The 12,971-nt window shown below is 42.9% G+C and overlaps 1 long non-coding RNA gene across 1 annotated transcript in view; it reads left to right on the top strand.

Annotated features, from left to right (window-relative positions):
• The first annotated feature begins 531 nt into the window (after positions 1 to 531).
• LOC142046326 (uncharacterized) overlaps positions 532 to 12,971 on the top strand; it is a 56,673-nt gene continuing 44,233 nt past the window's right edge. The window contains exons 1-3 of the long non-coding RNA XR_012655229.1: positions 532 to 639; positions 1,180 to 1,247; positions 6,063 to 6,154. This is a non-coding gene — a long non-coding RNA (uncharacterized LOC142046326). The remainder of the gene's footprint in view (positions 640 to 1,179; positions 1,248 to 6,062; positions 6,155 to 12,971) is intronic.

Here is a 12,971-nt window from a genome sequence, read left to right as displayed (position 1 = left end):
ACAAACACCCTTTGCTTATACATATTCTAAGTTTTTTCATGATATTCAAAAATGTCTCACGTTTTATGACTTTTACCTCATTTCCCTCCGAACCTCACCATTTCTCTATTCTTCTGCAAGACCTTTAACACTTTCATTCTGATTTGTTGAGTTTTTGTCTTTGTTATGAGCTATTTTCTTTCTGAGCTCTTTCTTTCTCTGCTCAGCTCTCATAGTGACATCATCAAAATACTTCTATAATAACCTGGTTCTGGAATGTTCCCTTCTTGCAATTCACTAGTGTTATTTCAAAACAAAACTTCACACAAAGAATGTTACCCAGCACCACCAGTGCTTGCTAACTGTCTTAATCCGTATCTTCTCTCATCCATTTTCTCTCATTCTTTGACTTCCTGATGCATCTTGTTCACATGCTGCACTCTGTTTAGCAGAGGGCAAGTTGCTAAGAATTTAGAAAAGGAGACATGATGTGGAGATAATTGTTTTAACACTCTTCTTTTTTTTTGAATTACCCCTTTCACCAAATAGTGAACATTTTGTCTGCTCTGGAATATCAGAAGAAACACACAGAGTGAGCAACAGTGGGAGTGGTGGCCTAGAATGTGGGAATCCACTGCTAGGAGCAGTCGCCACCAAGAGGTAAGGAAGTTTAGCAGCCTTGCCTGAAGTTGTTCCTTATTTGATGGACGTTTGCTGGGAGAAGAAATATGGATCTCAGGACTGGAGCTAAGGCATCTTTGTCATTCAGATCTGAAGACTATCAGATTTGTAGATCTAACTTGGAGCCAATAAATAGGTTGCTTATATTAGTTCTGTCTAAAGCCCTCTAATTAGAGAATTACCTAGGGTTTACTCAGACCTGCAGATTACACTGAGCCCTAGCTCACTTATTTCTCTAGCACCTACAGATATCCCCTCAATGGAACAAATGAGGTGTCCATTCCAAGGGCTCTGGTAGTGCAAACCAAAATTTTATTCTTGGTGTTGAAGCGCTAATCTGAGTGTCCCAATATTGAGGATGCCCCTACTGTCAAATACTGAGAGACCAAATCACCTTGGGACATACCCAGCTCCAGAACTCTCTATTAGGAATAGAAAGCAGTCCCATCTCAAGTTAGAATACTATTTTCATACCTTAAGAACTCAGTTGCTTCAGATCTTTCTTCCTTTTTAATACAGAAGAAAGAAGCATCAAGGATTCCCAGAATTCTAACCAGATCGTGCAGATGGATCTAACATCTTCAAAGGTGAAACTGAATCATACAATCCAACCTCAATGTCATCTTCAATTACTTTGAACTTAAGACTTTGATGCTTGTAAATTTAGAGAGTCAAGTGGACAATATTTTCTACGTGAGGATGACCTATAAAAAATATATACACTTGTCCCTGGCCTACAGCATAAAAGTAGCATCAACTGCATTACCCAGAGTTGAGTGCTCCTTACCAAGGTATTTCAGGCACCTTTTATGCTAGCTGGTGATTAACATCTTTTTACTGCAAGGTGCACGTTTGTCAAAATTAACAGTACATCCTCAGCAGAGTAAAGTCCAGGGTATGACAGTGACATGGCCAAGGGAGTAATTAACATCTGAAATTGTGAGCATGGAATAATTATCCAATAATTTTTATAAGGTGAAGTTATTTAAGTTTTATTTTTTTTAAAAATAAGCAGTTTTAAATAATGTTTCAGTGAAAACCCAGTGGCTAGGGATGGAAGGGTTGGATGTAAATATTCCCCAGCGATGCTTGCCACAGAAATGCTGCATCATTGGGCTAGAGCATGAGAGAAAAACAGACTCATCTATTTTCACTGTCCAACTGGAGTGAAATGTGAAAAATAAACAAACAGCACAGATGGTGAAACAGTTTACATTCTGATTATTTTTTCAGTGCTAATCATTGCCAATGTTTATAGCAACATGATAGCAACCTATATTTTAAAATATGCATAAATGGATCCTTTTAGGTTCCAATAATATATCAGTAGTTTATAATTTTCAGCTAAGTAATATTTAAGCTCTTTTTTGGAAAAAAAATCTTTGAGATGTTAATCTTATACAATAGACCAGTGTTTCTCAAACTGGGGTCGCTGCTTGTGTAGGGAAAGTCCCTGATGGGCTGGGCTGGTTTGTTTACCTGGCCCATTGGCAGGTCTGGCCAATCGTGGCTCCCACTGGTCGTGGTTCACTGTTCTGGGCTAATGGGAGCTGCTGGAAGCGGTGTGGGCCGAGGGACATGCTGGGCGCCGCTTCCAGCAGCTCCCATTGGCCTGCAGCGGCGAACTGTGATCAGTGGGAGCTGCAATCGGTTGGACCTGCAGACAGGGCAGGTAAACAAACCGGCCTGGCCCGCTAGAGGCTTTCCCTACACAAGCAGTGACCCCAGTTGAGAAACACTGCAATAGACAAATATTGAACATTCTGCTGAAATGCTGTATCTTTGGGGCACTATATCTGTCTAGTTTGGATAATATCTCACAACATTTTACAGTTTGTATGCACTTATTTTGTTGTGTATTTATTTGCAAAGTCCAAAAATGTAAGCATAGATGGGCAAGCCTAGAGTTGCTTGTGTAAGGAAGTGCGTGAGGAGAGCAAGTTGGTGGAATTGCCTCTGCAGATTCATATTGCTATGCCACAGGAGCCATTATTAGTAATAAAACTATTAGGGAGTACATACACGGAAACCATAGATCCAAATATTTACATGCACAGTTATCAGGAGCTCAGCTCCTCCAACTATCTTCCATTCCTCGCTTTCAGCCAGCCAAGCAGTCATCACACCAGCTCTGTTTATAATTTACCACATTATGAAAAGAAGAGAAAATTAGAGAAAAGAAGTTTAACAGTTGAAAATAGTTAGTGTTTTAACAGCTGGTCAGAGTAGCTTTGTGGTTGAATAGCCGTAGTCAGTGTTCAGTCACTGTCACTAAAATGACAGATACTGAGAAACACATAGGTTTCAAAAATTACAGTAGCAGGAGCAACAAAAAATAAAGTGTCCATCTTGGGGCCACGTGTTTGAAATCTCCCTTTAAATTGGAAGCGACAAGAACTATTTTAAGGCCTATTGTTCTTCTACTCCACAAAGAGGCCAGATTGAAATTCATCACACTGTGAGCTGGCTAAATGGGGATGAGGGGAAAAGAAAATTTTTGATAAAACTTTTGTGGAAATTTTTAATTAAAAGCAATTGTTTGTTTTTGAAATGCGTGGCATGAAAATGACTTGAAATTTTTAATGAAAAAGATTTTCCACTTTTCAACTGCCTCTTGCAGAAAGGGACAGGGTCCTGTTTGGTGCACTGCTGCCACCTCTTCCAACAACTGCATCCTCCCACTACACTGAAAAATTAGCCATCTACTGTGCCAGTTGCAGGTGTAAACTGGAGAGGAGAGGAACATCTTGTTTTGTCAGATTCTTACCACTGTACCCACCTTCTTTCAGTGTTTCCGAGTTCCTATTGCCAACACCCAAATCCTGTCTGTACCCTGGTGGAGTGAATTTGTCTTGCTCACTGTTAGAGACAGTTACGAGGGCAGCAACTGGTAAATATGATCCAGGTTTTGCTATTAAGGCAATACTGCAGAGCTGCATTTCCCCAGTGGGAGTCCCAGAAGGCATTAGTGAGGAAGAATGTCCCTGTAAACTCTGAGGTTGGGCAGCCACTGTGCCACTCCATTGTCCTTCATACCCCTTTTGGAAATGCCAGTCCTTGACGGGCTATAATCCTAAGCAACCCTTGTTCTGGGGGAACACTGTGGTTGACTCTTTGACAGGAGGCATAGAGGAGAGAGCTGCTTGTACCTTCCCTAACTTTGTGAACATGCAAAGAGAGCCAACCACAACCTGGCTTTACTGCCAAGATTTTCAAAATTTACTAGTGATTGTGAGTGCCTTGGTTTTTATGTGCTCAACTTGAGACACCTTTTAAAGGACCAGTTTTTCAAGTTTGGGAGTGACACACACTAGTCACTTTTGAAAATACTGGTTATATGTTTGACTGTATCCCTCTTTTAATTGTTTCCATGTGTAATAATCCCCACCTTTGATCATTACTACGGATGAACCCAAGACCTCCAGCACTAAAAGCATGAATCTCTACCAGTTAAGTTAAAGGAATAACTCTACTGTTTAGTAGTTGTATTAGACTTACATCCTCTGTGGACCAACCACTAGAGGGGGATGTGTAATATGCATGGAACAGGTTTCAGAGTGGTAGCCCTTTTAGTCTATATCAGCAAAAACAATGAGGAGTCCTTGTGGCACCTTAGAGACTAACCAATTTATTTGGGCATAAGCTTTTGTGGGCTAAAACCCACTTCATCAGATGCACGGAGTGGAAAATACAGTAGGCAGGTATAAATACACAGCACATGAAAAGATGAGACTTGCCTTACCAAGTGGGGGGTCAGTGCTAATGAGCCAATTCAATTAAGGTGGAAGTGGGCTATGCTCAACAGTTGACAAGAAGGGGTGAATACCAAGGGAGGAAAAATCACTTTTGTAGTGCTAATGAGGCCAATGAAATCAAGGTGGCCCGTTTCAAAAAGTTGACAAGAAGGTGTGAGTATCAGCAGGGGGAAATTAGTTTTTGTAGTGATCCATCCACTCCCGCATGGCACAGTATGTTATGTGTGCACTATTTCTTATAAATGTCACTCTTATTGGTAAACCCTCTGATTTTTGTTACAAGACCACATTTAACATGAGGCCCATGACTTACAGAATTGGGAAGTACCCATACAGTGACCTTGACTCTCTTATTTTCCTGGAGAACACTACTTGCAAGGACCTGAAGAAGAGCTCTATCTAAGCTCCAAAGCTTGTCTCTCTCACCAACAAAAGTCGGTCCAGTAAAAAATATTACCTCACCTACCTTGTCACTGCTTACAAGGGTCTATTTTAAAATGTATTGAGGAGGAATCTCTAAAGGTTGATCAGAAGGGAATATTATGTCACCTGAACTTGACCTTCATTACTCACTGAAACACCTGACAAAAGAGTTACAGTTGCTTACCATTTTCAGTGAACTATGAATAAGATCTCTTCTCCCCACTCAGAAGGGTTAACAGTATAGTGTGAGTTTTTCCAACAAATAATTTCTAATTGATATGTAGGTACTAATCACAGGGAACCCAATTTACAACATTGAGACGGGTTATTTTGGAAGCAGTGCTGTACATACTGTAGAAAATTTGCACATGAGGGCAAAATGGAATAGACAATTGCTTTTGGGGACTGTGCAGATTAGTACATCATTGCATACTAACAAAGTGCTAATTGCTCCTTTTGACCATGGGCCCAGTTTACAAAGCTTTTGCGCAAATGTGATCTGTGCACTAAATTACAAAACTAACACTGCATTTTTTCTCAGTACAGCTTGTAAATTCTTGTAGGACAGTATGCATTAGCATTAATTGGATGCAAAGCAAAAGGACGGCACAGAGATATTCACTTACAATTTAGAGAGAACAGCCCTGGTTCTAATTACTCAAGTTACAAATGTTGCACTTGCTTTGAGACAATGCTAGAAAAAGGAAACAAATATATAGGTTTAGGAAACAAGATTTTAGAATTATGTTTTAATATAAACTAGTGTATTTAATAGATAACTACATAGGCAATAATTGGTCTCAGCTTGGTACATTAGCTAACAAACCAGGTGTGAACTATTTTCAAGAGGATTGTTGGTACAGATTCCAAAGAAATTTAAAATTAGCAGCTGTGTTAGAATATCTTCCAATTAGTTAATGACCAATTTTCCATAAATGAGAAGGTAGAACAGAATAATGTGGAATAATGCCTACTGATTATTTCCTGATTTTACCATGCTTAGCATCTTACTCAACAGGATGGATATTCCAGTTTGGAAAAGAAGATTTCTTCTGCCTACAGCATCTTAGCCCATTTCTTGAACAGGAGTTTTCTAAAGGTTTAAAATTTGTTTTGTTGATGAGTTCTCTACCTGTGTGGAAAAGAAATAATATGACTACGTATGTGTAATAAGTCAATAAGAAGCTTAGATTGTGAAATGATAAAATGTCCTTTTTTCTCTAGGCTGAATCCACAGGTGTCATTCCCACCCTACTCTGAGCAGAACATATCATAGATCATCCAGACTTGCCCTCTCTTGGATTTTGGATTTACTGGTAAGTTAAATTACAAGCAAACATAAACCTCAGACTAAACTTTCTTCACAGACTTGGGATTCCTAGATTTATCCCTACAGAAACTCTCTGGTCTGAATTCTAGTTCCCTTCATTTTTGAGAATGGCTCTGACCATTTTTATATCCAATTTGGTGCTAACTGAATCCACTTGCTAGCATGATTCAGCTATAACTCTACAGTGTCCTCATGCAGGATTCAAGCATCTCAACAGAGGACCTTACATAGAGATTCAGGACTCCAAGGATTGGCCACTCTGTTACAATATTTTAATTTATGGATGGAGCTCTGGAAAAAGAAACCATAAGGAATAAGTCAGCGTTGGCAGAAGATTAGGTTAGAAATTTGATAGACTTTTCTCTCTCTAATTGTATGATACTAAGAATATTGAATAACACAAGGTTCACAATCTTGTCTTCTTCTATTATTAAATAATACTAACAAATGGTGTAAATACAGCTTAAAAAGACATGTAGTTGTCACCACAAAGACACTATGTATCACACAGTAGCATTGCTTTGACTCCAGCCAAAACAACCTCCCACTCAGGTGCACAGAAGGTTAGGTATGTTGTTATGACTCAGATTTTACTTTCCCACTCCAATCAGGAGTAGGAGTGGGAAAGTAAAAGTGCTAGAGTAACTCAAGCACTGAACTAATTGTGAAGGGACATTAGTGGACTCTCCTTTCATTCCTGTACTTTCTTAAAAAACCTATGGAGAAATCTCAGAAAAAATTGATCTTGGCTAGCTAGCAAACTCAGCATCATCAAGCTCTTGTGTACCATACTTGAGCAACAATATATGTGCCATTGCTGATTGAGAGATGGATTAGGTTGGACAAAATTTGACCGGACTTAAACATTTGTCCATTGCTGAAACTCATCTAATCCTTTATAAAGATGGGGAAAGTTTGGTAATTTAAAATATTGATATACTTGGTTTGAATTTATATCCATAAAAATGTTACCTGTCCCAGTTTATGGGTGCCACTGACATAACTTTGAAATCCAAATAAAAGCTCAGCCATCAGCAGCAGCTTATCTTTGCATAGTAGCCCATGCTAAGGGTCTTTGGAGATTACTGAGGGTACGCTTCCCATAATGATAAAGGAGTAGAAATTAGTTTCTGTGGATGTCCAGCTGGCTTAGTTCCTGTTAGAATGATTATTGCAACGCTACTGGGATCTCATTATGTTGTATACTTAAGAAAAGTGCACGGTGCCTAAAGATATGCATCTTTTTGTCATTTTAAATCTAATTACATAAATAATATTTTGTAAATTAAAGCAGACATTTTACAGTGATTGCTCTTTAGAAAAACTTGCCTATTGCCTTGGATTATTAAGGGATAATGGATCAATTAGATAAGCCATCTTTATGTTGAACAGCAATCATGCAAGTAGCCTCTAGCCCTCATTTGGGCTACTCATCTGAGTAGGTACTATTTAGCATGAATAAGGATTGCAGTGTGAGGCTTTCAGTAAGTGTGTGAAGCTAGATAACTCCAGAATCTGTTGGAGACATACTATAGGCATTTCCTATAGTAAGGCCACGTCTACACTACGGGATAATATCGAATTAGCTAAAATCGGTCTAATAAAATTGATATTATAAAATCGACTGTGAGCGTCCACACTAGGCAAGTTAATTCGATAGTGTGCGTCCATGCTCCATGGCTCGCGTGGTTTCTGGAGCGGTGCACTATGGGTAACCGTTCGTAGCTATCCATAGTTCCAGTCTCCCCGCCCTTGGAATTGCCGGTTGATAGCCAGTGACTGATGGGGCAAAATCATTGTCGGGGGTTTCTGGGTACATGCCTCACCCCCTTCTGAAAAGCAGCGACAACCGTTTCGCGCACTTTTTCCATGGGTTGAACTGAGCAACGCCATAGCATCAGCATCATGGACCTGGAGATTCAGTAACCTATCCTGACCGTTGTCAACTACCTCGCGTACTCTCGTGCTGTCTAGTGCTGAACCAATGAACTGAAGGCAGGGGGATGAAGAGAGGAGGGCCAGGCTTTCTGGACAAGGGAGCGGCGGGGACGAGAGAGTTTGAGGGATTGGATCGCGTGGAAATTTCTCCGTAACCGGAGGGCCCCCCCATGGGTTTTTTGGAGACAAAGTATGCTGTTATGGGGCAGCTTCTACCCATTGAACGCCGATTTTTGGGGCACAGAAAACAAGGCACAGACTGGTGGGAACCGCATTGTTTTTCAGGTTGGGACGATTGCAGTGGCTGCGAAAACTTTTGCATGCGTAAGAGCATTTCTGAACTTTGGTACTTGCTTTCCGCTGCCCTGAAACGCATAATACAAACGAGATCGAAGCCCTCACAGGGAAGAAGCGAGTGGCAATAGCCTCTGGAAGCTTGCAACGCCAGACAACTACGGTCAGTCGGGAATCAATTTGAGTGGGCAAATCTACTGTGGGGGCTGTGATGCAGTAGCCAAAGCAATCGTTTAAGCTGCTGCTATGAAGGGTGTGAATCTGGGAAACGTGCAGTGATAGTGGATGCGTTGCTGCAATGGGATTCCTAACTTGTGGGGAACCATAGATGGAACCATACCATCTTGGCCCCAGAGGCCGGGCCCAGTACGTAGACCGGAAGGGTACTTTTCAATGGTGCTGCAAGCCATGGTGGATACAAAGGACGTTTCACACATCACGTGGGATGGCCAGGAAGGGTTCATGACGCTCGGGTCTTCAGAAGCACTAATCTGTTTAAACGGCTGCAGCAAGGGAATTATTCCCAGACCAGAAAATAACCGTTGGGAGTGTTGAAATGCTGTAGTTATCCTGAGTGACCCAGCTTACCCCTTGATGCCATGCTCATGAAGCATACACAGGCAAGCTGGACAGTGGTCAGGAGCTGTCAATACAGGCTGAGCAAGTGCAGATATGGTGGTCAGAATGTCGATTTGGCATTTAAAAGGGCGGCATGGCGATCAATTACTTACTCGCTCAGACTACCAAACAATGTCCCGTTTGTTATTGCTGCTTGCTGTGTGCTCCACAATCTCTGATGAGAGTAAGGGGAGACCTTTTTGGCGGGGTGGGAGCTAAGCAAATCACCTGGCCGCTGAGTACGAGCAGCCAGAGAGAGGGCGATTAGAAGACACACCTGGGCGTGCGCATCAGAGAAGCTTGAAAACGGTTTAGCACGGGCCAGGTACGGTGTGACGCTGTGTTTGCTTCCCTTGATGAACCCGCCCTTGATTACTCAGCCCCTGTAAGCAACCCACCCTTCCCTTTGATTACAGTGGTGAAGGGAAATAAAGTCAGTATCGTTTAAAAATCATGTATTCTTTATTAAAGTCATTCTGTATTATTTAAAATCATGTATTCTTTCTTAAAGTCATTCCCTGTAAGCAACCCACCCTCCCCTTTGGATGTATTCTTTATTAAAAAGTAATTATAAAAGGAAGCGAGAATTATCAAGGTATCCTGGCTGCTGTGCTTTGGAAGGAGGGGGAAGGGAAAGGCCTTAAGCACATTTCAAGTAATTACAGCCTTTTTGCTTGCACTCTCCAGGGAGTGGAGTAGGCGAGTGCAGAAAGCCTTCCCCCACGCGTTCTTACACATCTGGGTGAGGGAGATATGGGACGTGGGGAGTCTTTGAGGTTATACAGGGGCTGCAGCGGCACTCTGGTACCCGCTGTCTTCCTGAAGATCCCCAGCGTGGAGGAAATCAGTTTGAGCACGCAGCAATCCAGTTGTTGCATCTCGCACCGCTGATCTTCCTGCCTCCCACTCTGATCTTGCTGCACATCTATCTTCTGCCTACACTCTCATATCGTTCACTGGCATCTTTCCTGTAGTTTGCTACCACATCTTCCACTCATTCTGATGAGCTCTGTCATTGCGTGTTACTTCCATAATTTCTGTGAACATTTCATCTCGCGGTCCTCTCTTCTCCGCTTATCTGAGCTAGCCTTCGGGATGGCGTAGGGATGCGAGAACTGTGCAGCTGCATGGGGAGTGAAAACAGGGAGAGAAGTATGTAAAAAGATACATTTACAGAACAATGCTAGTACTCTTTCACAGTGAATAACGCTATCCACTCTTACATAGCACATGTGTCACTACAAGTCGCATTTTGCATCATTTAAATATTCTGTGCCTGTGGCTCTGGTGTTGCTTATCTACAACAGACCGCAGGTCGGGCACCCAACTTCCATTACGGCGATGGTAAGGCTTTAAAAGTTTGACTTCTCCCAGGTTCATATACACAGTATCTATGATGCTTGATTCCTGTTAGAGGAACCAGCAAACCGAAACCCGCCTTTTCCTTCCCCCCACCGCATGGCTGCTATCATGTAAGATTGCTGCTACTGATCACCCTCCTTCCCCCCCCCCACCGCGTGGCTGGTAGCTGGGAAGTATCCTGCTCGCCAAACGCTGAAAATGAGCGCTATCCTTCCTGCCTCCCCCGTCTGGCCAGTAGTAAATCCGCATGTCTGCCCCCTATTTAAATTCCTGAATTTCAACCAGGTTACAATGGATGAATATCACTCTCCTGAGAATAACACGCAGGATGCAGATCGTATGTTCTGGAATGCCATCAGTCCCCGGGCTATACGCAGCCGTGCTCTGTGAAGCAATGATTCCTAATTACCTGATACATGCCTGGGTGGAAAAGTTTCCTACAATGGGAACTGGATAAGGCGCCTTGCCTGAAATCTTCTCCATAAGACTTTGGAGTACCTCCAAGATCGATTCATGGAGATTTCTTTGGAGATTTTCGCTCCATCCCAGACATGTTAACGAATCTTCCTGTAACTTTACTGGCTGCGAGTGCATTCACAAGCCCTGATTGCAAGCAATCATTAAAAACCGCTTGTGTTTTAAACTATTTGATATTACAAGGTAACACTCACCAGAGGTCGCTTCCATGGCTTCACTGTCTGGCTTTTGCTTGGGAGGGCTGGGACGTATTCTGCGGTGTCAAAAGCTCCTGCTTTTGGGTTCACGAGTGCTGTGTGCTCTCACCAAGCTCTTCCTCATCTTCATCTTCCTCGGCATCTTCCCCTCCGCAAAATCCTCATCACGGTTTGATATTACAACCCGACTCTGAATCCAGGGACAGGGGTGGGTACTGGTTGCCGACAGCCCCCAAATTGCAGCAGCTCTGCATAGAAGCGGCATGTTTTTCGCTCTGATCCAGACCTTCCCATTGCTTCTCTGGTTTCTGGTATGCCTGTCTGAGCCTCTTCACTTTTACTCTGCACTGCACGGAGTCCCTGCTGTGCCCTTTTTCCATACATCAGACTTTGAAATTCTTTCAAATATTTTTTCATTTCGTCTTTTAGAAGGAGTTCTGTTAGCATGAATCCTCTCCCCAGATACCGATCAGATCCAGTACCTCTTCTGCGTCAGGCTGGTGCTCTTTTTCGATCTCAGGAGACTGCATGTTACCTGTGCTGATGAGCGGATCATCTGTGTGTGTCTGCAAGCCTCATGCTGGCCAATAGGAAAGGAATTCAAAGTTTGCGGGATTCTGCGGCATTTCGCTGTATACCTGGCAGATGCCTCAGTGTACTGTCCGCTGCTATCATGAGTGCCCGTGGCAGAAAATTTCTGAAAGCAAATGGATGACTCACTTGGGACTGAGTCAATCGCTCCTTATGGTTTTTAAAAAGAGTTTCTGCCTAAAATGGCAAGTGTATTAAGAACCAGCTGTATCACAGAGCACAGCTGCTCGTGTCAGTATTCACAGGGGTGCCCTCTGAAACAACCGCACCCCTTATTTGCCTCCTCCCCAACTTCCTGGGTTACCGTGTCATACCCCCACCAATTTGTGTCATGAAGTATAAGGAATACAAGAATAAGAAACAGAGACTGTTGGGGGGGAGCACTTGGAGCAGCCACCCGGGCTATGAGAGTCGAGGCAGGACGGACTCTATTTAGAACCATAAGGGAGGAATTAACTCATGCCAATTGAGTCAATCCAATTTTGCTTTCAAAATTTCAGCCAGAGAGCACTCAGGATAGCAGTGGCATCACAGAAGAGAGATACCATCATCGTCATACCATTTTCTCCAGCGAGACAGTACAGAACAACTGGTAACCATCTCTGTACAGCTAGCCTTGCAAAGCAAGTGAATGCTGTGTAGCACTGGAGTATCGCCTCTGTCTCCCGCGTCATCCAGTACACTATACGGTGCGGAAAAAAAGAAAGACGGGCTCCATGGTTGCCATGCTATGGCGTCTGCCAGTGGCAATCCAGGAAAAACGGCGCGAAAGGTTGTCAGCTGATGTTTTCCAGGAGGAAGGAATGACTGAAGACATTTACCCAGAACCCCCCCGACCATTAACATTCAACCCTGAATTTCAAGGGCAGGGGAGCATGGAGGGATGGAGGGGTAGTGAGGACTCCAGCTATCCCACAGTCCACAGCAGTCTCTTGAAAGTATTAGCATTCTGGCTGGCTCCCAATGTCTGTAGGTTCAACTAAGTGTTGTGGCGTGGTTCAGGAACAGCTCCTCAGTTCTTTCCCCCCCACCACGTAAGAAAAGGAAAGAATCATTCCTTGACTTCTTCAATGTCACCCTATGTGTACTGATGCTGCTGGTAGACACGATGCTGGCAGCGAGTGAAGAGCCACTATCTGCTCCTCTCCCCTCCTGGGGTAGACGTACAATAGGACTGGTAACTGTCCTCATGAACCCGTATGCCTGATAATTGCCATATCAAGAGCAATTATCTGATTACTCTGAGTAGATGGATAGATGGCTAATCACCAGCTTCATCATTGAAATGGGGGGCAAAATTTGAAAGCAAAATTGGATTGACTCAAT

This window comes from Chelonoidis abingdonii, chromosome 2, assembly GCF_003597395.2.
Source record: "Chelonoidis abingdonii isolate Lonesome George chromosome 2, CheloAbing_2.0, whole genome shotgun sequence".
NCBI lineage: Eukaryota > Metazoa > Chordata > Testudines > Testudinidae > Chelonoidis > Chelonoidis abingdonii.
This window is presented reverse-complemented; position numbering and strand designations above follow the sequence as displayed.